We start from the raw sequence: 25407 nt of genomic DNA, 5'->3' as shown, positions 1-25407 counted from the left end.
TAAACTGGTCTGGCTGGAGTAGAGGGTTTCTAAAGAAGAGTGATAAAGGTGGAAGGAAAAGGGTCAGATTGCACAGATTCTTGTCTGTGAGGCTAAGGAATTTGGGCTCTAGATCTTGTGGATAATGAGGAGCTTTGTAACATGATGAAAATAGTGTTTTAGACAGGTTGATATAGAAGCTTTATTCAGGATGGATGAGTGAGAGGGAGACTGGAGGAGGGGAGGTCACTAATACAAGTGCAGTAGACACCACTCTTAGATTCATTGCCTCAACAGCATATACAGACAGCAAAGTCAGCAGAAAACGAATGTTGCCTGGAAGGCCCTGGATTGGCTTGGTACCCTGCTCACTACCCCAGGTTAGTGGTGAGTGGTTGCTTACTGGTTAACAATAGGCCCTCTTTATTCTTTGCCATCTTAAACAAAACAAAACAAAACAATCCTTTCTTCCAAAAGCATTTTGAGAAATTCACATTGCAAAACTTTCTTTGAAAATTCAATAATTCCCAGAGTTAGAAATGCTTAGAATAAACTAGAGAAATATGAAAAGGAAAAGAAAACATTGGTCGTCTTTTAGGATAGAAGGGCCACCATTTAACTGAACAAAGAGTGATTTTTCTGGCCTTGAGTAATATGACCAGTAGTGCCTTTCAAAGCAAAACAACCAAGGGAAAACTAACTTTTTTTTAAAATTTTTTAACTTTTCTTTTTTTCTATATGAATTTGGCAACCATGAAAAAACACGAGCATTTCCATGTAAAAAGTATAGAAAAGAGGATTGTATATAAAACTAAGGACTTCCATTATGAAATTTTAGAAAACGTATGTTAAATTTAACATGCTAGTACTAATGCCATCCTGTTTACTGTGTCTTCTGCTATACCTTCTATTCCCTTTCGTGCATTTAAAAACATTTTAACATTTTTTTTTATTTTGAGTTCCAGATTTTCTCTCTCCTTGCCAAATCTCCCCCACCCACTGAGAAGGCAAACAATATGATATCAATTATACATGTGAAATCATATAAAACATGTTTCCATATTAGCCATATTGCAAAATGAAAGAAAAATAAAGAAAGCAAGAAAATTATACTTCAATTTGCACTCCAGGTTCATCAGTTCTCTCTCTGGAGGTGGATAGCATTTTTTTTTTCATCATGAGTCCTTTGGAATTGTCTTGATTCGTTGTATTGATCAGAGTAGCTATGTCTTTCACACTTGGTCATCATTACAATATTACTGTTACTGTGCACAATGATCTCCCAGTTCTCACTTCACTTTGGATGAGTTCATATAGTCTTGCCATATTTTTTCTGAAACCACCCCCTGGTAATTTTTCATAGCACAATAGTATTCCATGATAATCATCTGCCACAATCTGTTCAGCCATTCCCAAACGATGAGCACCCTCTCAATTTCCAGTTCTTTGCCACCACAAAAAAAGAGCAGCTGTGAGGATTTTTTGTATGCCTAGGAACTTTTTATTTAGTTTTTATCTCTTTGGGGCATAGACCCAATAGTATTACTGCTGGATCAAAGGGATTGCATAGTTTTATAGCCCTTTAGGAATAGTTCCAGATGGTTCTCCCGAATGACTGAGCCAGTTTACCAGTCCACCAATCGTTCATCGATGTACATGTTTTTCCCTCATGCCCTCCAGCATCAGTCATTGCCGATAGGTATGAGGTAGTACTTTAGGGTTGTTTTAATGTACATTTCTCTAATTAATCATGATTAGAACCATTTTTTCATATGATAATAGATAACTTTGATTTTTTTTCTTTTGAAAACTGCCTGCTAATATCTTTTGACCATATGTCAATTAGGGAAAGGCTTTTATTTTTATAAATTTGAGTGAGTTCACCCATATATTTGAAAAAATGAGGCATTTATCAGAAAGACTTGCTGTAAAAATGTTTGCTATTACTTCATTGTCTATGGTATCTTTTAGAAAAATGTAATTTCCCTGATTATCTCTTTTAATTAGGTCTATTTTTCCTTTGCTTTGTCTGAGATCATGATTGCTACCCCTGCCTTTTTTACTTCAGCTGAAGCTTCATAGATTCGACTCCAGCCCTTTATTTTAATTCTTTGTGTGTCTTTCTGATCCAAGTGTGTCTCTTGTAAACAACATTGTTGATTCTGGATCTTAATCCATTCTGTTATCTGCTTTCATTTTATGGGTGAGCTCATCCCATTCAGATTCAGAGTTATGATTACTACTAACCATCTATTTCCCTCCATCTTATTTTCTTCTGTTTATCCTCTCTCCCTCTCTCTCTCTCTCTCTCTCTCTCTCTCTCTCTCTCTCTCTCTCTCTCTCTCTCTCTCCTGTCACTCCTCAAAAGTCTGTTTTGTTTCTGACTGCTGTCTCCCTTAATCTTCTCTCCCTTTTGTCATTCTCTCTATGCATATCTCTTATTCCCTTCCCGTCCTATTTCCTTATTGCTTAAGATAGATTTCTATTTCCAACTGAGTGTGGATATATATTCTTCCCTATTTGAAACAATTCCAATGAAAGTAAGGTTCAAGCATTTGTTGCCACCTTTTCATTTTCCCCTCCACTATAAAAGCTCTTCCTACGTGAGAAAAGTTTTCCCCATTCTTCCCCTTCTTTCTTCCTTCTTCTAGCACATCCCTTTTTCTCATCCCCATATTATTTTTTTAGATCATCTCAACATAATCAACTCACACCCATGCCCTTTATCTATGTAGATACTTTCTAACTGCCCTAATAATAACTCTTACAATATCATCTTCCCATGTGGGAATGTAAACACTTTAACTTCATTGAATCCCTTATGATTACTCTTTCTTGTTTACCTTTTTATGCATTTCTTCTGTTTGAATATATTCTATTCAGTTCTGGTCTTTTCATCAGGAATGCTTGGAAGTCCTGTATTTCATTAAATATCCATTTTCCCCCCTGTGGGATTATACTCAGTTTCCCTGGGAAGGTAATTCTTGATTTTAATCCTAGGGGCAGCTAGGTGGCACAGTAAGTAGAGCACTGGCCCTAGAGTCAGGAGGGCCTGAATTTAAATCTTGACACGCTTACTAGCTGTGTGACCTTGGGCAAGTCACTTAACTCCAATTGCCCTGCCTTCCACCCTCCAAAAAACAAAACAACAAAATAAAAAAATTATTGTAATCCTAGTTTCTTTGCCTTCCAGAATATCATATTCTAAGCCTTCTGGTCCTTTAATGTAGAAGCTGTTAAATCCTATGTAATCCTGACTGTAGCTCTGTGATATTTGAATTGTTTCTTTCTGGATACTTACAGTATTTTCTTCTTGCCCTGGGGGCTCTGGAATTTGGCTATAATATTCCTGGAACTTTCATTTTTGAATCTCTCTTGATATCCTTAATATAAAATGACAATATTCTAAAAGCTGTTCTAATCTTGTAGGGAAATTATCCACTTTTCCATTTCTCTGTTTCAAGAGCATGGCAGACTACTCACCAGTTGGGGAATGGCTGAACAAGTTGTGGCATATGATTGTTATGGAGTACCATTGGGATATAAGAAAAGACAAGACAGGACGGTTTCAGATAAAACATGATAAGACCTATATGAACTGATACAAAGTGAAGTGAGCAGAACTGGCAGATCATTGTGCACAGTGACAGCAATGTTGTAATGATGATCAAATGTAAACGACTTAGCTACACTGGTCAGTGCAATGATCCACAATGATTCCAAAGGATTCATAATGAAAAATGCTATCTACCTCCAGAGAGAGAACTAATGAATTCTGAATACAGATTGAAGCATATTTTTTCACCTTATTTTTCTTACTTTTTTGGCGACATGTCTATTACGGAAATATATTTTCAATGACTTCACATGTACAATGAGTATCTTATTACTTGCCTTTGCAATGAATTGTTGTTCATCCTTCATTCATGATGTTGGGGTAAAATAGTGGATAATGAGTAATGTCTTGAATCATATGTGAACTGGATTTAAGTGAGGCAGAGTTTTCCAAAGTTGTCAGCCTCACTCTGTCTTCCAAAGTCATCAAAGTCCAGCAGTAGGACAAAAGTCAAGTTAATCAGCAATGGCCTGGCATGCAGTGGATGACCTTGGCATCTTCTCATTAGCAGGGGAGGGACTGGAAGGATGGAGAGAATTTAGAACTCGAAATTTTAAAAAATGTTTAAAAAAAATCAAAGTATACCAAAAATACACCAAATCATAAAGGTACCACGTCAGTCGAATTTTAAAGGAGACAAGGATTTCTAAAAAACGAAGTTGGAGAGGGTGTGCATTTGAAGCATGGGAGTGGGGTGACAGCAATACAAAATCACAAAGATAGAAAATGGAGCATATGAAACAATAAGTTATTTTTGACTACATGACATGGAATGAGAAGGGGAATAGCATACAATAAGGCTGAAAAAATAGAGTAGGACTAGCATATGAAGATCTTTGAATGCTAAACATAGAAGCTTAAATTTGATCCTACAGATATAAGGGAGTCACTAGAGTTTACTAGAGGAGTGACAGATCCCTCTAACATGGTCACCAATGGCAACTCTATGGAAGGTGGATTGGAGAAAGGAAAGACTTGAAGGAAGAAGACAGGTACTGTAATAGTTCAGAGAGAAGGTGATGAGAGGCTGGTGGCTATTTGGGAGTGGGGAGGACACATGAGAGAGACACTATGGAGATAAAAATGACAAATTTGGTAACTGATTGCTCTGTCCTGGGCCCTTTTCTCTTTTCTCTCTTGATGCTAGGTTCTTAGCCTAGGAGTCCACAGACCACGTAAGGAGTTGGTAGATAGATTTCAGGGGGTCTATGAATTTGGATGGGGGAAAAAATACGTACTTATTTTCACTAACCTCTAACTGAAATTTAGCATTTTCTTCAATTATGAATGTAGACCACAAACCACAGTAGTGTTACCAGACCCTGTGACTTTTTCAAGCATAGAAATCAAATCTATTTTCATATCACATGACAGTTGAGGATATCTCAAAATATCATTTAGAACTCCCACTGCTTCAAACTTACTATGTAAAACCTGCTGCTAGGTCACACTTGGTTGCAGTCTCACTGTCTACAGATACTTGAAAGAAGCCTCTCCTCTCCTGGTAAAGTAAGCTATGGAAGCTTTAATTCCATTTATAACAGCATATTGTTGCAAATTGGGATTTTCAACATGTAACTATCAAAACAAAAAATTAAAATTGATTGGATGTCCAACGTGGCATATGTGTTGCCTTGTCAAAGAACCTCATAGTTTCAAGCTAAGCAACAATAGCTTTCATACCAATATGCATGTAAAAATGAAAATTTAATCTGCCTACATTTTAAATGTACTTTCTTGTTATTTAATTTGTGTTAATAAAAATCATATATATATAATTACTACCTCACAATTATTTAATATTTTAATAACTATTTTTCAACATTTTTGGTTTCTTTTATAATCCTGCATATTTCATTTTACTTATTTAAAAACGTTATTCTGAGAAGGCATCCATAGCAGCCAAAGGGGTCCATGACACCACAAAGGTCAAGCATTCGTTCTCTAGAATATCTCCACTGATGATCTCATCAGCTCTCATGGGTTCAGTTATCTTCTCTATGCAAATGATTTTCAGATTTGTATATCCAGCCCTAGTCTTTCTCCTGAGCTACTGTCCCACAACAGCCAACTGCATTTTGGGCATTTTGAACTAGATGTCCTATAGACATCTCAAACTCAACATGATCAAAACAGAGTTCATTATCTTTTCCCCCAAACCCTCTTCTCTTCTAAACTTCCCTTTTATTGTTAAGGGCACCACCACCATCCGCTCAGTCACCATATTCTGTGTCATTCTTAATTCTTCATTCACTCACATCCAATCAGTTGTCAAATCCTGTCAGTTCAGCTTTGTGATAGCTATATCCCCACATGCCTCTTTACCATCTTATTTTTTGTGCATTTTCTCTAAAGCAGGTATACACACACAGAAATAAACCAAATCAAAATAAACAGAACTTCTATTTTGTGACGCAATGAAAATTTGGTCACCATTCTCACTTCCACATCTTTGCTGCCCGGACATTGTCATGACTCAGCTCAAATCCCACTTTCAGTAGGAGACTTGTCCTGGTCCCTACTTCTCTCTTCCAATATCTTCTCTTCTTAAATTACCTTTATCTGCTTTGTATGTGCCTTGTCTGTACCCTAGCTAAGTTCTTTACATAGTCTCCTTCATTTCAATGTATCCTACTTGAGGCAAGAAACTAATTTTCTTTTGGGTGGAATTTGGAGGGGGAACCTTTTTGAGGCTTTTATATCCCTAGCACTTAACATATTTCTTGGCACATAATAAGCACTTACTAAATACTTGTTGACTGACTACGAGTGAGGACTTAAGGAGATTGCAAACCTGAGTGATCAGAGAAATGGTAATGAGACATTCAGAAGGAGGGCAGTTTGAACTCCTCTCCTCCCTGCCTCCAGGTTACTTCTGAATTTCATAGACTCTTCTTTGCATGTCTTTATATAAATGCCTAAGAATTAGAAAATATCATTTCTTGAAAAGAATTTAATAGGTTTTTAACATTTCTTTAGTTTTTCACTCATTGTCATCATCATAACTCACATTTGTACAGTCATATAAGATTTATTAATATATGTCCACTTTAGACACTCACTGCCTTGTTCTACCTTTTTTGATCTCTAACAATATCTACTGTTAGGGGAGAGTCTGATTCAGTCATTTTTACTTCAAAGTAAATATTAGTCATAAATTAAGGGGGGGACAATGTCTTTGGGGAAAGTGATAGTGTCTTGGAATCTGCCCTGCTCATCTGGAGTACTGTCTTCTATTTTGAGCACAAAATTTTAGAAAATGCATTGACAAGCAGGAGGAGATCTAGAGGAAGCAAATTAGGATAGTGAGAAGCTTGGAGAACTGCTGAAGTAACAGAGGTTGGATAGTATGGAGGAGAGGAAACCTAGGTTGAGGAGGTATTATATAGACAAATAGAAAGATGATAGATAGATAAATAGATAGATAGACAGATAGATAGATGGATGGATGGATGATAGATACAGATATGTGCATACACACACATATTTGCACTATATTTTAAATTTGAAGGACTTTCCCATGGAAGAGGGATTAGACTTGTTCTGTTCTGTTTTGTTTTGTCCTAGAGATCAAAATGAGAAGAAACAGATGGAAATTAGAGAAAGGTAGATTTTTACTCAATAAAATGAAAAACCTCCTTACAAACAGTTGTCCAAAGGTGAAAGGTACTATGGGAATCCTCCATTACTAGAGATATTCAGGTGAAGTCTAGCCACTTGTGTGAAGAAAGGGAGTGGCGTTAAAAGAGGAAACATGGGGTGTTGTAGAGGAGATTACTATTCAGGTATGAAGTGGACTGTATGACTTGTGAGGGCTCGGGACTTTCTGAGCTCTGAAATGGGAGGTGGACTTCAGCTTTTTCTCTAATTAGCAATCTCCAAAGCTCTGGTTTCCCACCTTTGGAACCTATTAGCATGCAGATATGGGTTTTGGGGACCAAAATCTGATCATCTGTTAATTCAATGACACCATGGAAGATAGTTATGGAAGTAGCTATAGGAGATATTTATGGAAATAACACAGTTTATGGAGACAGAAAATGTCCTGGATCATAAATTAGAATTTTGGAGATTCTATAAATGTGATTCCTCCATAGTCTCCTCACCAACAATATTTTACCAGGGCATGGTGTCTCTTATATTACCTACGCTAAAGAGCATCCCCTGGAGAAAATTCCTGATCCTTCCTGCCTCGGTTGATATTGTTGTCTGTCCTTTGTGATGACTGACTCTTCCCAGCCCCTGTCAGGAAAGCCACAGCTATCTTACATTTCACTCTTCCCTCTTTCCCCAGCTTCCTCCCTCCAATTCTAGAACTATGAATTATGCCATTGTTATTGGATAGAGCATGGCAATCTACTTCTTTATTGTCCCCCTCACCATCACTAACTTTTAGGATCAAAGTGCCCCCTCCCTAGCCAAACTGTGCTTATACGTATTGTCTCTTCCATTAGAATACAAGTTCTTTGAAGGCAGTTGTTTTTGCTTGTGTGTTTGTAGCCCCTTCTCTTAGCATTTTGACTGACACATAGGAAGTGCTTAATTGATACTTTTCATTCATTCATTCTTATGTGCTCTGAGGGATTTGAACTTTAAGCTGAGGGCTTTTCTTTTTTATTGTGAAGTAGAAGGCTTTTTACCAGTCGAGGCTTTATACCATCAAGGAGTAGCATGTAGGGATTTTTCTTTCGGGTAAGAGGATCTTCTTAGTGCCCCAACGTTAGAAAGTGTGGGTGACTGCCTATTCTGCACATAAAGCAGTCCTCCTGCTGCTGACAGGAGCCAGGAGGCTGATCCTGTGGGAGGCAGTGCGAATGGTGTTGCACAATTTAAAGAGGTGGTTTATTAATGACCTTCCCCTCCTGTAGCCAAGAATGTACAGAGGGAGAAGTACATGTATGTGGCAATAAGTGGCAAGTCATTCGCCCCCTGAGGAGACACCAATGAGCTAATTATGCCCTGACATAGAGGCCAAGGGGGAGAAGTGTCTTACACTCCCTGGCTGCATGATCGCTAGAAGCAAGATTTGGTTGTATCACTTGAGAGCCATCAGAACTCAACCCCTGTTTGTGTGCACGTGGTTGGTGGATAGCGATGGTCCCTGGGGACCATACCTTCTGTTTGTGATTCTAGGCAGCAGAGGATAGCAGTCATAGTACATGCATAAGCAGATGCCTGTCTTAAAGACACAATGGGGTGCAGTTATCATCAACATCTTTATCATCACCATCATCACCTATCTTCTTGACCTATCTGTAGCACTTGGCACTGTTGACCCAGCTCTCCTGGATCTTCTCTCTTCTCTGGGTTCTCATGGCACTGCTCTCTCCTGGCTCTCTGTCTACTTCTCCTAAGTAGCCTTTGCTGGTTCATCTTCTACATTATGCCCCTTTACTGTGGATGTTAAAAATGTACTTATTTATATGCTCTCTCCCAGGTACAATACAAGCATCTTAGAGGGCTGGGATATTTCACTTTTGTCCTTGATTCTGAGTGCCAAGCGCAGTGCCTGGCACAGAGTAGGTGCTTGCTGACTGGCTGATTATCTAACATTTACATATCACTGGGAAATCTGCAGAGTTCTTTACCTTCATTATCTCTTTTCAGCCACACAGCACTCCTGTGAAGTGAACTATTATCATGCCCATTTTACAAATGATAATGATACCTAACATCTACGCAGGGCTTTCTTTTATGTGCTGTCCTCCAAGGTGGCTAGGTGACACAATAGATCGAGCATTGGGCCTGGATGAATTAAAATACAGCCTCAAAGGCTAACTAGCTGTGTGACTTTGGGTAAGTCTTTTAACCTTAGTTTCCTCAACTATAAATTGGAGATAATAATAGCACCTAACTCCCAGGATGGTTATGAAAATCAAATGCTTAGGTACTATATAAATGCTAACCCTTTTAGAATGGAAGCTCTTTGAAGGCAGATACTATCTTTCTTTCTTTTTTAATTTTATTTGCATCCTCACCTGCTTATCCCAGTGCCTAGCACACAGTAAGTGTTTAATAAATGCCTTCCACTGTAGTCTCTGCCTTGCTAATAACTAGCTGGGTGACCTTGGGAAGCCAATTTCCCCTCTCTGGGCTTCAATGGACCATAGATTTAAAGCCATTACTTTCTCTAATATACTAAGGGTGAGGAAGGAGGAAAGGTACACCTTAAGTGTGAGCAATAAGAGGGGATGACACAGGAAATTGAGAAATAATGAGAAATATATTTTAACTGAAAGTTATTCAAAGAATGCCCCTACAGACAGACTCAGTGATATACTTTGGCAGAGTGAATAGCTGAGAATTGGTAGAGTTTCTGGGCAGCTAGGTGGCACAGTGGATAGAGTGCTGGGCCTGGAGTCAGGAGACTCATCTTCCTGAGTTCAAATCCTGCCCCAGATATTCAGTAGCAGCATGACTTTGAGCAAGTCACTTAAGCCTGTTTGCCTCAGTTTCCTCATCTGTAAAGTGAGCTGGATAAGGAAATGGCAAACCACTCCAGTATCTTTGCCAAGAAAACCTCACATGGGGTTACAAAGAGTCAGACATGATTAAAATGACTCAAGAACAATGGTAGAGTTCTCTGTGCTACAATTCATTTCTCCAACCCTGTGGTACTACATATTTCTACATTTAAATAGTAGATATAAAATAAATAATGATTGTAAAGATGAAAAATGGAGCTTGAGATATTTCAATTCTGTTATTTTATGAGGTAACTTGAAGTTTTTGTTTGTGATTAAAATACAAAATAGCACAAACTGTGAATCTTTGTGATATTGAGATATGTCAAAAAATACTATAGTAGATTTAGGGGCTACCTCCCCTATGAAGTCATCCCTGATGTCCTCACTTAGTTATCAGTGTTCTCTGATCCCTCAAATTACCTTGTATTTACTTATCTATGCACGTGTTGTTTACAGTACAATGAAAGAAGGAGAAATGATTGCAGGGCTCACTCTGTCCCAAGCAAGGCGCTAAGCTCTAGGTGTATTTGTACGTAAATACAAAGGCAAGGTCTTGTCCCCAGCCACAAGGTGCTTTGCTTTCTATGGACACAGGTCAGTAGTAGCTAGGGAAGGAGTTTTGGTCTGGGAAGTATTAGGAGATAGTAGGAAAGTTGTTGTTGTCATTGTTGGGTCATTGTAGTCGTGTCATACTCATCATGAGTCCGTTTAAGGTTTTCTTGGCAGAGATACTGGAGTGGTTTGCTATTGCCTTCTCCTGCTCATTTTACAGATGAGGAAACTGAGGCAAACAGGGTCAAGTGACTTGCCTGCATTCATATCGCTATGAAGTGTCTAAAGTTGGATTTGAATTCAGGTCCTCCTGACTCAAGGCTGGCATTCTATCCACTGCACTACCTTAGCTAAGAAGAATATTACAAATACCAATTGACCTACTCTTTCCAAAGACAGGGTTAGTACTGATTTGCTTACAGTTCTCAGAGAAAAGAGGTAAAAAGCAAGGGTGTGGGGGTACACATAGCAGTAGGGCAGCATGTGGCCAGGATAAAGGTAAGAATAGTCCCAAGAAGTGCAGTTTGTGGCTTAATTCCTCTTGACATAGATCTTTGGAGGGCCAGAATGGAAGGTGGAGCAGCTGTGGAAGAGAAGAAAACTGGAATGTAAACTTGAGGTCAGGGACTGCTCCATTCTTATCTTTCCTTCCTTGATACCTAGCCCAGTGTCTTGCACATAGATGTTTAATAAATATATATTGATTTGATTTGTTTAAATGAAATCATTCCTGCTCTCACAGAACTTCATTCTACGACTTAGATTTCTCCTCTATCACACTATCTCTAGGTGAAGATGAAATAGTCTCCCTGTGATGAATCAGCAAATGTTAAGAAATGCTCTGGAACAATGAGAAAATAGGAAGCATTATATCTAGCGTTGTTTTGTTTGGATCTGAGGTTGAGAAGCTGTGTCACAGAAGCAATGAATATTTCAGGTAGAAAGGGGCATAGAGACATGACTGCTGTGGAGTAGCAAAACTAAAAAAAAAATACATGAGGAACTTGGCTATGGGTTGATTGGGCTTTAGTCTCCCCTTCCTTGGACTGTATTGCAGATGGCACAGAAGCAGATACTTTAATCATGGATGACATTTGACTGGTTTGGGACCAAATAAAATATCAGTTGTACGGAATTATTCATTATATCTATACCAATAAAACCTCATCCTTATGGGTCATCTTTGGTAACATGAAAATAATTTCATATTCCAGATCTCTACTTTGTAATAGTAGACATCAATCCAATGGGGATTTTACCTAAAGTATGGTATTAAAATTTTCCATGCTGACCTAGACAACGTGAGACCTAGTCTTTAGTGATTGTTGGCAAAGCTTGTACTCAAATCCATACTAATCCAGTGATCTGGACAGGGCAATTCTATATTGTAACTATGATACGATAATAAGGCAATCCATGAGCACTTAGGAAGCACCAACTATGTGTCAGACACCGTGCACATGCTGGGGATGTAAATTTTTTTTTAAAAAAAGAAACAATCTCTACTGCCTAGGAGCTTAGGGCAAACAACATATGCATATTTAAGAATGTACGATATAAAGACACAGAATTAATACAAGGAAGTTAGAGAGGAAAGACACTAGGAGTTAGATGCTACATTTGTAGGGCAGCTAGGTGGCACAACGGATAGAGCACTGGCCCTGGAGTCAGGAGGATCCGAGTTCAAATCCAGCTTCAAACACTTACTAGCTGTGTGACACGGGGAAAGTCATTTTACCCTTTTGCCTCAGTTTCTATAACTGTAAAAATGAGCTGGAGAAGGAAATAGCAAACCACTCCAGCATCTTTGCCAAGAAAATCTCACATGGAGTCATAAAGAGTTGGATCCTCTAATAAGCTGTAAGCTTAATGAAGGCAAGGACTTATTTCTATCTAAGCTTCATAGATCCCTAGTATTTAGTATAGTACTCTATACACAGCAGACATATAATAAAGGTTCCCTTCTCCCATTCTTATACCTATGTAGTAATAAAGAAACTGTACTGTGTGCTGAGGGGACAACAACTTAATTTTTCATTCAGTTCATTGAATCATAGACCTAGAGCTTGAAGAGATTTCAGAGGCCTTCTAATTCAATTCCTTCATTTTACAGATAAGAAAACTGAAGCCTGAGGTCACATAGGTAGTAAGCCACAGAGCTGGGATTTGAAACCAAGTCCTGTGGTATCCACAACACTGACTCCAAAGCCTGTACTTTTTCCACTGCAACATGATGCCTCTCCATCCACAAACATGGGGGCCACATCTTTAAAGGATCATAAATAGTAACATGTCCAGAGGATACTGTCCAGGATGGTAACCCAAAACTGTGCCATATGAGGAATGTTGAAAGAATCTGGAGATGTTTTGACTGAAGAATGTGCCATACACAGTGCTAAGCACTGGGGATACAAAGATAGACAAAAACATCATCCCTGTCCTCAAGAGGGATACATTCTAATACAGACGCTGACATATCCATAACTAAATATGTGCTAGTTATAAAGAGTGGATGAAGGTAATCTGAAAGGGGAACCAGGACAGGCCTCGTGATGGGATATGGGCTAAGCCTTAAATGAAGTCAGGGAAGCCAAGAGGTAGAGATGAAGGGGCAGAGCATTCTAGGCATGAGGGACAGCCCAGGGCAAAAGCAAGGAGACAGATCATGGAATGCCATTGAACATGTCAAGAACAGCAAGAAAGTTGGTGTAGCTGCTCCATGTACTGTATGGAGAAAAGGAAGGTGAAAGAAGATTAGAAAGATAGAAAGGGCCTAGGGAATGAAAAGCTTTAATGCCAGCCAGAAGACTTTATATTTGATCCCAAATGTAATAGGGAGCCACTGCAATTGAGTGACATGTTCAGAGCTATGCTCTGGAAAAGTTACCTTGGCAGCAGAATGGAAGATGGATTAGGCTGGGTGGAGACTTGAGGGAGACCAATAAGAAGGCTCTTGTAGTACTCTAGTCTAGGTAAGAGGTGATGAGGGCTTGAACTATACTGAAGGCTTTGTGAGTAGAGAGAGATCCAGAGGGTAGAAATAGTACCAATGTTTAGTAGCTGAAGAAAGTCAGTTTTGGGCTCAAAAGGAGAAGGACTTCGTAGTAATTTCTTTTTTGATCTCCCCAGCAAGAAAGAATTTCTCTACATGTCTGAGCCTTTTTCAAGTTTTGGGCCTCCCTTGTGACACTTACATACCGCATTGCATTATAATAAATTTTTTGTAAGCTTCTCTAGGGCAAGGACTGAGAATCCAGTTGGATCAGGAAAGTGAAAGTTATTATCTCTGGGTTACCTTTTCTGTTCTAAAATCCTGGGACAACGTGCTTTGTAATATGCCATTTGTCATTCATAGTGCATGAAGCATATAGCACAGAGCAAATAGCAAATGCTCAGTAAATACTGCTTAATGAATGTGGAGCCCCTGACAACCATCCCAGCAGTTGCTTCACCACTGAAAGTGGTTAAGCAGAGGCAGGATGACTACTTGTAAGAGATATTTTAGAACAATGTTGTCCAACTCAAATAAACAGGAAGACATTAAACTATATGTGTGGATCCTCCTGGTTTCATGTTGACTTAGAACACCATGTATTAATATGATTTATATCTTACTATATTTTTATTTATTTTGCTAAATATTTCCCAATTACATTTTAATCTTGTTCGTATCACACTAATCTTGTTCATATCACACATATCTTGTTCAACACACCACATGTGCTGTGGACCACGTGTTTGATACCTCTGCTTGAGAAGATGTCCTTGGAAGGGCAAAGCCAAGATGGCAGAAAAAAGTGCAGGAACTCACCTGAGCTCTCCCAAATTCCCCTCCAAACAATTTTAAAATAATGTCTTGAAATGAATTCTGGAATGGCAGAGTCCACAAAAAAGGTGAGATGAAATAACTTTCCAGCCCAAGACAGCTCAGAAGGTTGGCAGAAAATGTCTGTTGCATGGGGGTGAGAGTTCAGTCCAGCACAGGCAACACCAGTGCAGGCTTTGCCCCAGCAAACAAGTAGTAGGTCTTTTACAGTGGAGGGGAAGATGATGGGGGCGGGGGTGGGAGCACTCGAACCTTACTGTCATTGGAATTGTCTCAGAGAGAGACAAAATATAACTCAGTTGTGTATAGAAATCCATTTTAGCCTATATGAAAGTAGAAGGGGAAGGGGATGAGAGAAGAAGGTGGGGACCAATAGAAAGAATGGAGGTAAACTAAAGGAGGCAGTAGTCAAATGCAACACACTTTTGAGTTTGGACTGGGTGAAAGAAAAGAGAGAGTAGGATAAACAGGCAGAAAACAGGATGGAGTGAAATACATAGTAATCATCACTGTGAAAAAAATTATAACAAATTTTTCTGATAAAGGCCTCATTCTTCAATTGTGTAGAGAACAGAGTCAAATTTGCAAAAAAATAAGAGCCATTCCCCAATTAATAGATGGTCAAAGGATGTGAACAGGCAGTTTTCAGCTGAAGTAATAAAAGCTATCTGTAGTTATATGAAAAAATCCTGTAAGTCATTTTTATTAGAGAAATGCAAATTAAAACAGGTCTGAGGTACCATTTCACACCTATCAGATTGACTAATATGACAGCAAAGGAAAATGACAGATGTTGGAGGGGCATGTGGGAAAACTGAGACTGCATTGTTGGTGGAGTTGTGAACTGGTTCAACTATTCTGGAGAAAAATTTGGAACTATGCCTAAAGGGCTATAAAATCATGTATACCCTTTGACCCAGCAACACCACTACTAGGTTTGTATCCTAAAATGCTTTTTTAAAAATCCAAAAAGGAAAAGCACTTACATGTACAAAAATATTTATAGCAGCTGTTTTTGTGGTGTCAAAGAATAAGAAATTGAGGAGATGCCCATCAGTTGGGCAATGACTAAATAAGTTATGGTGAATGATTGTGATGGAATACTATTATGCTATGAGAAATGATTAGCAGAATAATTTCAGAAAAACTTGGAAAGACTTACCTGAACCGATACAAAGTTAAATGAGCAGAACCAGGACAACACTGTACACAGTAACAGCACTATTGTACAACTGTGATCAACTGTGAATGACTTAACTATTCTCAGCATTACAATTATTTAACACAATTCCAAAGGATTTATGATGAAAATGCTATCCACCTCCAGAGAAAGAATTGATGGAGTCTGAATGCAGATCAAAACATCCTTTTTTAAACTTTATTTTTCTTAGGGTTTTTGGTCTGTGTTTTCTTTCACAACATGACTAATATGGAAATATATTTTGCATGATTTTACATGTATAACATATCAAATTGCTTGCCTTCTCAATGACAAGGGGAGGGGAGGAAGGGAGGGAGAAAATTTGGAACTCAAAATTTTTAAAAATGAATATTAAAAATCATTTTAATATGTATTTTGGGAGAAATAAAATATTAAATCAATATTTTTAAAAAAGATGTCTTTAAAAGTCCTGGTAGTCAAACCATCTAAGATTCTCTCATTCTCTTCTAGCCCAAAGAGGGTCAGCCATACCATCCTCAATCCCCAGTGCTGTCTCCTCTCACCAGAGCTTTAACTACCAAGAATTCTTGTACTCAAGTTAAATTCCATTGCAATTACTAAACCTGGGTTGGATGGGTGCAATTTGGGCACAGGGAGGGACTGCAAATGACAAACTATGAAGATGCCATCGCACCTAGAGAGAAGAGTGGCTTGTTCTCCAGAAAGTCTTGTCTAGGGACAGCTAGGTGGTAAAGTGAGTAGAGCACTGGCCCTGGAGTCAGGAGGACCTGAGTTCAAATCCTGTCTCAGACACTTGACACACTTACTAGCTGTGTGACCTTGGGCAAGTCTCTTAACCCCAATTGCCCTGCCTTCCCCCCTTCAAAAAAAAAAAAAAAAGAAAGTCTGGTCTACACTCTCATGGTATGGACAATGGTCCACCCCCCGGGTGGAGGTAGAGGGAGATATTGGAGGACACTGGTAAAGTAAGAGTCATTCTATTCATGAAAATGTAGGAATGATAACTCAGGGCTGGGGGAGAGAATAAGGGTAAAAGGGTGTGAGGGGAGGGAACAGCAAGGACTATAACAGAAAGAAAAAAATTCCTCCCTCCACCCCTAGATGTGAGTGCTCTGGGGTAAAGCCTTAATTCCTGCTTTCATTACAGCCGTGTTCTTCACACATCAGAAGAAATGCTAACATACCCAGCCCTGCATGGAAGAATAACTCTAGGTATCATGAACACCTGAAGCCTCTGGTCTTTCTCCATTTCAGCTTATCCATGGACAGTTGCCAGTCATCAGAACAGTGTGATCTCATCTATAAAGACACTAACACTATGAAGGCAGACATTTGTGGAAGGGCTAGCATTGTATTATAAATCAAAAGAGTCAGATTCTCATTATATTTCTACTACTAAAAGCATTGTGTGGACCTGGACAAGTCACTTCCCTACCCTGATCTGTTTTTGTTTTTATTTTTTTCCTGTAAAATAGGATATTAAACCATTTAATTTCTAAGGTCTCTTCCAGCTCTCCTATTCCAGGGATAAGCACTGGACTTGCAGTTATTGATAAAGAGACATCCCAAAGGACTTAGAGATTGAATGGCTTACCTAGTCACACAGTCAATATGTGTCAGAGCCAGAATTTGAGTTCAGGTCTTCCATTCCAAGGCAAGTACTCTATCCATCATACCACACTGCCTCTCATGTTCCCTGATTTGGCTAGATTGCCCCTGAGCCCTATATTGAAGTCCATGGTCCTCATGTGCTATTGAGACTGAACATATTTGAGCAGAAGTTGCTTGGGAAAAGGCTTTGACATGTCCTGTGTGAGACATTATTATGAAATGAGTGATGCTCATGGGCTCCATACTAACATATCTTTAGGGCTACCTCACCTACCAAGGGCTTATCTACAGGTAATGCTTAAACCAGAGAGCAGTTGTGGATAGAAGAAATCTCTGAAATTCACTTATATTAGTAGGGTGCTATGGACACATGTAGCAAAGCCAATGAAGGAAAGTGACTTTTCTGGGAATATTTCTGCAGTTGATTCTTTAAAAAACACTGTGGATATAATTTGTTTTTACATCTCTTTGATTTCCCAATAGATTCACCTTCTCCTACCCAGAGCCATTCCTAATAATAAAAGGAGGAGGAGGAGGAGGAGGAGGAGGAGGAAGAGGAGTAGGAGGAGGAGGAGGAGGAGAAGAAGAAGAAGAAGAAGAAGAAGAAGAAGAAGAAGAAGAAGAAGAAGAAGGAGAAGGATGAGGAGGAGGAGCAGGAGGAGGAAAGGGAGGGAGAGGGAAAGGGAGAGGGAGAGGGAGAGGGAGAGGGAGGAGAAGGAGGAAAAGGAGAAGGAGAAGGGGGAAAAGGAAAAGGAAAAGGAGAAGGATGAGAAGGAGGAGAAAGGAGTTGGAGAAGTTTTAGCCAAACTAACCACACATCAGTCACATGCAATAGTATATGGACATCCCTAGTGCCGTACCTCTGCAAAGAAGTGGGGGATAGCGGGGGAAGGGGTGGATTTTCTCATCTCTTCTTCAAAGTCAAGACTGATCATCACAAAACATTCAGTTCAGATTTGTTATCTTTATTGCTAGTTTCCATTCAGACTGGTAATTTTATAGGTCATTTTCCTGGTTCTGCTCACTTCACTTTGTGGGCACTTTGGGAAAGTTAACTACTGTTAGTGCGGAATTTATTTCCCATCCTCATGGTTAGAATTCTCTTGGAAGATTGGTTAATCCCATTTATCAGATCCTCTTTCACCTAAAGAGATGTCTCCAGATTTCTTGGCCAGAAATAAGGAAATTCCTATGATTCCCAAAGGAGGAGAGGTTGGATGTTTGGAAAGAATTTGATCTAACAGTGGGGATTGTGAAAGTTTGTTTCAGAGGATTACATAGTACCATTCTGTTTGAGTATAAACTACTTTTTAAAATAAGGTTAAAAAATAAACTTCATATGATTTGCTTAACTGCATGAATTCTCTAGCCCTATTTGTAAGGGAGAGGGTGTAGAAATTATAATAATAACTTACATTTGCATCAAACTCTTCAAAATATTTCCCCATCCATTATCAGATTTGAGTCTCACAATAGCCCTATGAATAGTCAGAATGGACATTATTAACCCTATTTTACAGATGAAGAAACTAAGTCTCAGGCAGGTGAAATGATTAAGGATCATAGAATCACATATTCAGGGTTGAAAATGACCTGTAGTAATAGGGTTAGGGAGTAATGGAGCAAGGACTAATAAGGAAGTTAAAATGATTTAATGTTTGCAACAGACAGTTAGGTGACATAGTGGATAGAGTGCTGGGTCTGGAGTCATGAAGACTCATCTTCCTGAGTTCAAATCTGGCCTCAGACATTTATTAGCTGTGTGACTCTGGGCAAGTGACTTAACCTTGTTTGCCTCAGTTGTCTCATCTGTAAAATGAGGTGGAGAAGGAAATGGCAAAGCACTCCAGTATCTTTGCCAAGAATATCCCAAATGGGGTCATGAAGAGTCAGACATGACTGAATAACAGCCACAACATTTACAAAGCACTCTATAGACATTATCAGGTTTGAGCCTTACAATAACCCTATGAGGAAGGTGCTATAGTTAACATTATCTCCATTTTACATTTTTAAAACCTGAGGCTGAGAAAGGTTGAACAACTTGCCCAAGTTTACAAAGCCAAGGGCGAGAATGGCTGAACAAGTTGTAGTCTATGATTGTGATCAAATACTATCATGCTATAAAACATGACAAGCAGAACAATTTCAGAAAAACCTGAGAAGACTTGCATGAACTGATTCAAAGTGAGGTGAGCAGAACCAGGGGAACATTGTACGTAGTGACACCAACATTGTACAATGATCAACAGTGAAAGATTTACTCTAATATAATCAAATCTAACCTCCAGAGAGAGAACTGATGAACTCCTAATGCAGATAGAAGCATACTTTTTAAACTTTCTCTAGTTTTTGTTTATTTTCTTTTGCAATGTGGCTAAAATGTAAATATATTTTGCATGGCATGATGTGTATAATCTATATCAGATTGCTTGCTTTCTTAAGGATGGGGGAGGGGAAGGAAAGAGGGAGAGAATTTGGAACCCAAAATGTTAACAAAAATTAATGTTAAATTTTTTACATGTAATTGAGAAATATTTAAATAAATAAGTTTTTAAAATATTTTTAAAAATTAAAAAAACACAAACAAAACTAGGGTCAGAATCAGGGTTTCAATGAAGGTATTCTTGACTCCTGCGGGGAAGATAGGTGGAACGGTAGATAGAGCAATGGGTCTTGGAATCAGGAAGACCTGAATTCAAACTTGGCCTCAGTCTCTTACTAGCTATGTGACCCTGGTCAAGTCACTTAACCCTGTTTGCCTCAGTTTCCTCATATTTAAAATGAGCTGGAGAAGGAAGTGGCAAACCACTCCAGTATGTTTACCAAGAAAACCCCAAATAGGGTCATAGAGTATCAGACATGATTGAAAATGACTGAACCAACATTCTTGATTCCAAATCCAATACTCTAGCCATTATCCCATGCTACTGCTCCATTGTAATTTAGTGGGGTTGGTTTTTCCCCCCATTTCACCCTTTACATACCACAATGGAAAATCAAAGGGAATATATTCCTTTACTTTCTGAGCACAAGAGGCTATCACATCTCTTCATTCCACTACTCATTACCAGGACCTGTATGCATCTGATAAAAAAATGTGTTGGCTCCCAGAGTCATCCTGGGCTTTATGTTTCTCAGAGGCTTAGTTTAATTTTTGTATTTCCTTAATTTTTATGAGACAAAGATCTTGCAAGGATTACTAGTGCCTATGCAGGTCTACCATACCCATCCCATCTTCAATTCTAATTACAGAAAGAACTTTAGAAGAAAAAGGAGAAATAAAAACAGGGTTTCTAGTCATAGGGTATCCAGAACAATTCCTAAGCCTAAATCCCTATATCAGGCATTCATTGGATTCATTTAAATCAACATGCATTCGTTAAGAGCTTATTACATGGCAGGCATTGTACTGAACACTCAAGGATACAAAAAAAAAAAGGCAAAAAAAACTTCAAACAAATAAACCAACAAAAAACCCTTCCTTCAAGGATTTCACAATCTAAAATGGAGGAGACAATTTACAAATAACTCTGTATTTATAAGATACCTCCAATGAAAATGGGAGATTATCTCAAAGGGAAGGGAGCCAGGGAAAGGCCTCTCTCAGAGGGCAGGGTTTATGCCAAGTCTTGAAGGAAGCCAGGGAAGCTGGGAGGCAAAAGAGAGCTATAATAGGGTATCAGGTCCACCCCTTGCCACTCTCATCAAGACCCAGACCCTATCTAAACTCTCCTTCTCCTGCCAGGGATTAGGTTACCTTAAAAGGGGGCAAAGCTGCCCCTTCCCCACTTGATTAGCTATAACTACTTCTTTTCCCCACTCCCAACATGAAGTAGGCCCAAGTCTAAAATCCTTCCCTCCTCCAACAGGAATTAGCTTTCCTTACCTAAAAGGATATACAGTTACCTTTGGCATTTGATTGGCTCTGACCACTCTGATTCAGCTTTCCTGGTCATCTATGGGCTTAAAATATCCCAGCCACATGGAATCTAGACCTCTCAGACTCAGGGGCTTAATGTCAAAAACTCACCATCCCCTGCTGATCATAAAGCTGAAGATATCTGTCACTGAATCCTTCTTGAACATCCTTCCTGGGTTAGGGCAGAGTAAATCTCCTTTATGTCAACTGTTCAATAATTAACAAGGGCCTCCATTCATCTCCAAATTGAAACTGAATTAAAAGAGTACCAGTATTGGGCCTACCCCTTAAAAGAACATTCTAGGGACAGGGGACCACCAGTGAAAAACCATGGACCTGGGAATCAAATTTTTTTGTGGGAAGACTAACAAGCCAACTGGTGTTTCTAGATCATAGAGTATGGGTTGGGGAGTAAAGTGCATCTAGCCTAAAGGGCATTAAAAATCAGAGAGAACATTTTATATTTGATCATAGAGGCAGCAGGAAGCCACTGAAGTTTATGGAGTGGGGGAAGAAATATGGTATACCTGCATTTTAGGAAGATTACTTTGGCACCTGAGGGGAGGACACCCAGGCCTGGTCTCCTACTAGAGTTTGGCATATAACAACATGCCTGAAGGCTCTCCAATCTCCAATCCATCAATTACACAAAAACACAATTTTAACTAGGGATGATTGGTACCATAATTAGACCATCAGATTTGTGTTTCAGGCATTTGGCCAAAGGGTGTTTACAACGGAGTTTCTCAACTTTATAATACAGAATGGCAGCCTCTAAAGGTAGTAGTTTACCCCCTCCTTAAAGAGCCTAAAGCAAAGGCTACATAACCACTTTCTGAGTGTGCTTTTGTGGGGTTTCTCTTTTGAATCACTTCCTATAATGAGATTCTGGGCTGATTAGAATCAGTCATAACTATTACTGCTAGTTAATAGCAATAATAATAATAGCTAGCATTTACATAGGAAAGCTCTTAACATAAATCATCTGAGTTAATCCTCACAACAACCCGGGATGGTTGGTGCTTCTGTTGTACCCATTGGACAGATGAGGAAACCGAGGCAGACAGCAGTTAAGTGACTTGCTCAGGGTCTCACAGCAAGTAAGTGTCTGAAGCTGGATTTGTTTGTGAAAGAGTAGCAGTGTATAGAGGCAAAACCTGCTGCCTATAAAATACAGAGCTCAAGCCTGGAGCGGTGATGCGGGCCTGGACAAGCTGAGACGGGCAGATCTCTTGAGTTCTGAAGTTCTGAGCAGCTGTGAGTTAAGCTGAACTTAGCCTGAATTAAGTCCAATATTGATATGATGAGCTCCTGGTTGTTGGTAGGGAAAGGCATCAGAGAGGAGCAGCTAAGCGGTGAAGAAGATAGAACTAGGGCCTTGAGCCTGAAGTCAAGAGGACCTGAGCTCAGATTTGAGCTTATATACTTACTAACCGGGCAAATCACATAATCTTGGCTTGCCTCGGTTTCCTTGAGATATGAAACGGCAGTGATAGCACCCACTTCCCAGGGCTGTTCTGATGATCAAACAAGACAATATTTATAAAGTTAGCACCATGCCTGGCACATAGTAAGCATCTAATGAATGTCTGCTTCCTTCCTTCCTTTTTAAGGAGAGGAGAACTAGCCCAGTTTGAAAAATGGGACCAGTCAATGCTTTCATGCCATTCAGGAGAGAGCTCCGGGTCCATGAGTAGCCTGGGAAAGACAGGGAGAACCAGTCTACAATGCACACACACACACATACATGCACAGTTCATGGAAACTCATAAAAGCCATGTAGTAGTTAGTAGTAGCATCTCAAGCCATCTATTCCAGATGCACCAGAATTCTGATCTAAGTTAAGTTGCATTAAGTCCTACTCTATTTCCTGTAGTGGTTAGATCTCCCTGGTACCTTGGCCCATCTGGTTCATTCATCATGCCTGCTCATCCTTGCCTGGAATAAATGCCCTTTGATTGCTTTCTACTACTGTCATGCTCTCATTCCCAGAACTATGAGGTATGGGAGACAAAGCATAAACAGTAGAAAACAAAACATAAAATGTGGATAGGCGGAGAGGAAGAGAAGAGGAATCATGAACCATCAGAACTGGGAAGGACTCCAGAGGTCATCCAGTTCAAACTCAGACCTAAAGAGGAATCCTCTCTATAGCATCTGAATAAAGGACCATTCAGTCTCCACTCAGAGATCTTCAGATACAGTGAAAGTCACTCAGGCCATTCCATTTGGGGACAGCTGCCTCTCTGCCATTTTCATGACTGCTCCTAGGTCTATTCCAAGAGGCTGGGCAGATCAAACCAAATTTCTCTTCCATGTGGCTACTGTTTAAAAAATATAACAAGCCATATATCATTTCTCTAGTCATCTCTTCTTCAGGCTAAATATTCCCAGTTTCTACAACTGTTTTTCTTATGATGTGGTTTCAAGTCCCATCACCATTAGGGTAATGCTCATTTGGACACACTCCAGATATTCAATGTCTTTTTTGCCATTGAACAGTACTTCCAATATGATCTAACCAAGGCACACCTTCCTCATTTGGGATATTTTTTCTCCCTTAATTCAGCCAAAGACCACATTAGCTTTTTTTTGGGGGGGGGGGGGCATTTCATTCTGTTGACCCATATTGAGTTTGCAGCCAATTTAGTAAGCATTCGTTAAACAGACACCCACTAAGTATTAGACACTGGGAATACAAAGGTAGGAAGAAAATGGTACAGTTCTTACCTTCAAAGAGTTTTCCTTCTTTCCACATGAACTCTTTTAAAGCCACACCTCCATTGTCACTGAGAGTCTCACTGAATTTATAGAATTTGAATTTAGTACTTATATTCAGTTTAAGGAACATGTTTTAAGAAATCTAATTGTATTAATTTTACATAGAGTAAATAGAATGATGCTAGAAAGAGAAGAACTCCTAAGGAGACTTACCTTGATGAATAAATTACAATTGTTTATAGCTAACATGCCAATTGTTACATGTAAATAGGTGCTCCTAAAGCATTTAATAAAAGCTTTTTTTTCTTATGTGCATTAAACAACTGCCCTGACATCTCATTTACTTGTTATTTACTGAGAAAATCCTTTGGGGAATGGGTAGCAGGGAAACCTCAGGGTAGTTTCTGTCTCATTTATTAAAAACCCCCAAAATGAAGCCAGAATTAATGAGGTGCTCTGCATAAAATAGATGCAATTCACAGAATTATCAAGTATCTGACATCTCCTAGTGTACCACTCAGGATACTGAAGAAAAAAAAAAAAGAAGCAAGTATTTTTGTGTCATTGGAGAAATCTGACCAAGATGGCACAGGATAGGAGGGCACAGAGGGATCAGAACCTTTTGTGGAAGAAATCCCCAAGCTGATGAAATCACTTGCATCAAAGTATCATGCGTCTCCCACTCCAACCCACTCCACCCCCACTTCCCATCTGAGAGAAGGCACTCTTTCCATTCCCCTCTGTCAGCTGGGAGAGCAGCCAGACCCCACGCTGAAAAGAGCAGTTCTTTTTTTAGCAGCTGGGCCCCTGAGTGGGGAAGGAAGAAGCATGAGAAAGCTTCCGGGGTTGGTCTTTTTCTTAGAGATGTGGTAATGACTTTTTCCTTGAAGTGTGAAGGACCTAGGATTAATAAGAGTAAATGAGGAGGGGCTTACTTAGGAGGAACTCCATGACCCTCAAGGAAGCTGAGGTAATAAAAGTCGGTGAAGAGAGAAGCAGGTGATTGTCACAGTGAGTGGGTTGGACTAATCACCCAAATTGGCAGGATCTCTGTGTTCTCATCTGAAAAAAGTAATGATACCTTTTTCCTTACCTGCTTTTTGCGGAGTTTGTTTAAATTAATTAGCTCATCTCCTTAAAAGCACTGGGAGAAAGTTGTCATATAAACACAAAGTGGATATTCATTAACTTCATTATTTTGGGTGAATTTAAAACAACTTAAGAAAAGGTGCTATGCAAATACAATTTTGCAACATAAGTCAACAAATATTTACTAAGCCTTACTAGGTGCAGAACACTGTGCTAGTGGCTAAGGGGGACAAAGTTTTCATAAGCCATAGTGCCTACCCTTCAAGGAACTTATAATCTAGAAGAGGGATAAGGCATCCACACAAATAACTCTAATATACAATATTACATGAAGAGACAATTGTTTGTTGTTCGGTCGTTTTTCAGTTGTGTCTCACTCTTCATGACCCCATTTGGGGTTTTCTTGGCAAAGATACTAGAGTGGTTTGACATTTCCTCCTC

Source organism: Trichosurus vulpecula, chromosome 3, assembly GCF_011100635.1.
Source record: "Trichosurus vulpecula isolate mTriVul1 chromosome 3, mTriVul1.pri, whole genome shotgun sequence".
Classification (NCBI taxonomy): domain Eukaryota; kingdom Metazoa; phylum Chordata; class Mammalia; order Diprotodontia; family Phalangeridae; genus Trichosurus; species Trichosurus vulpecula.
This window is presented reverse-complemented; position numbering follows the sequence as displayed.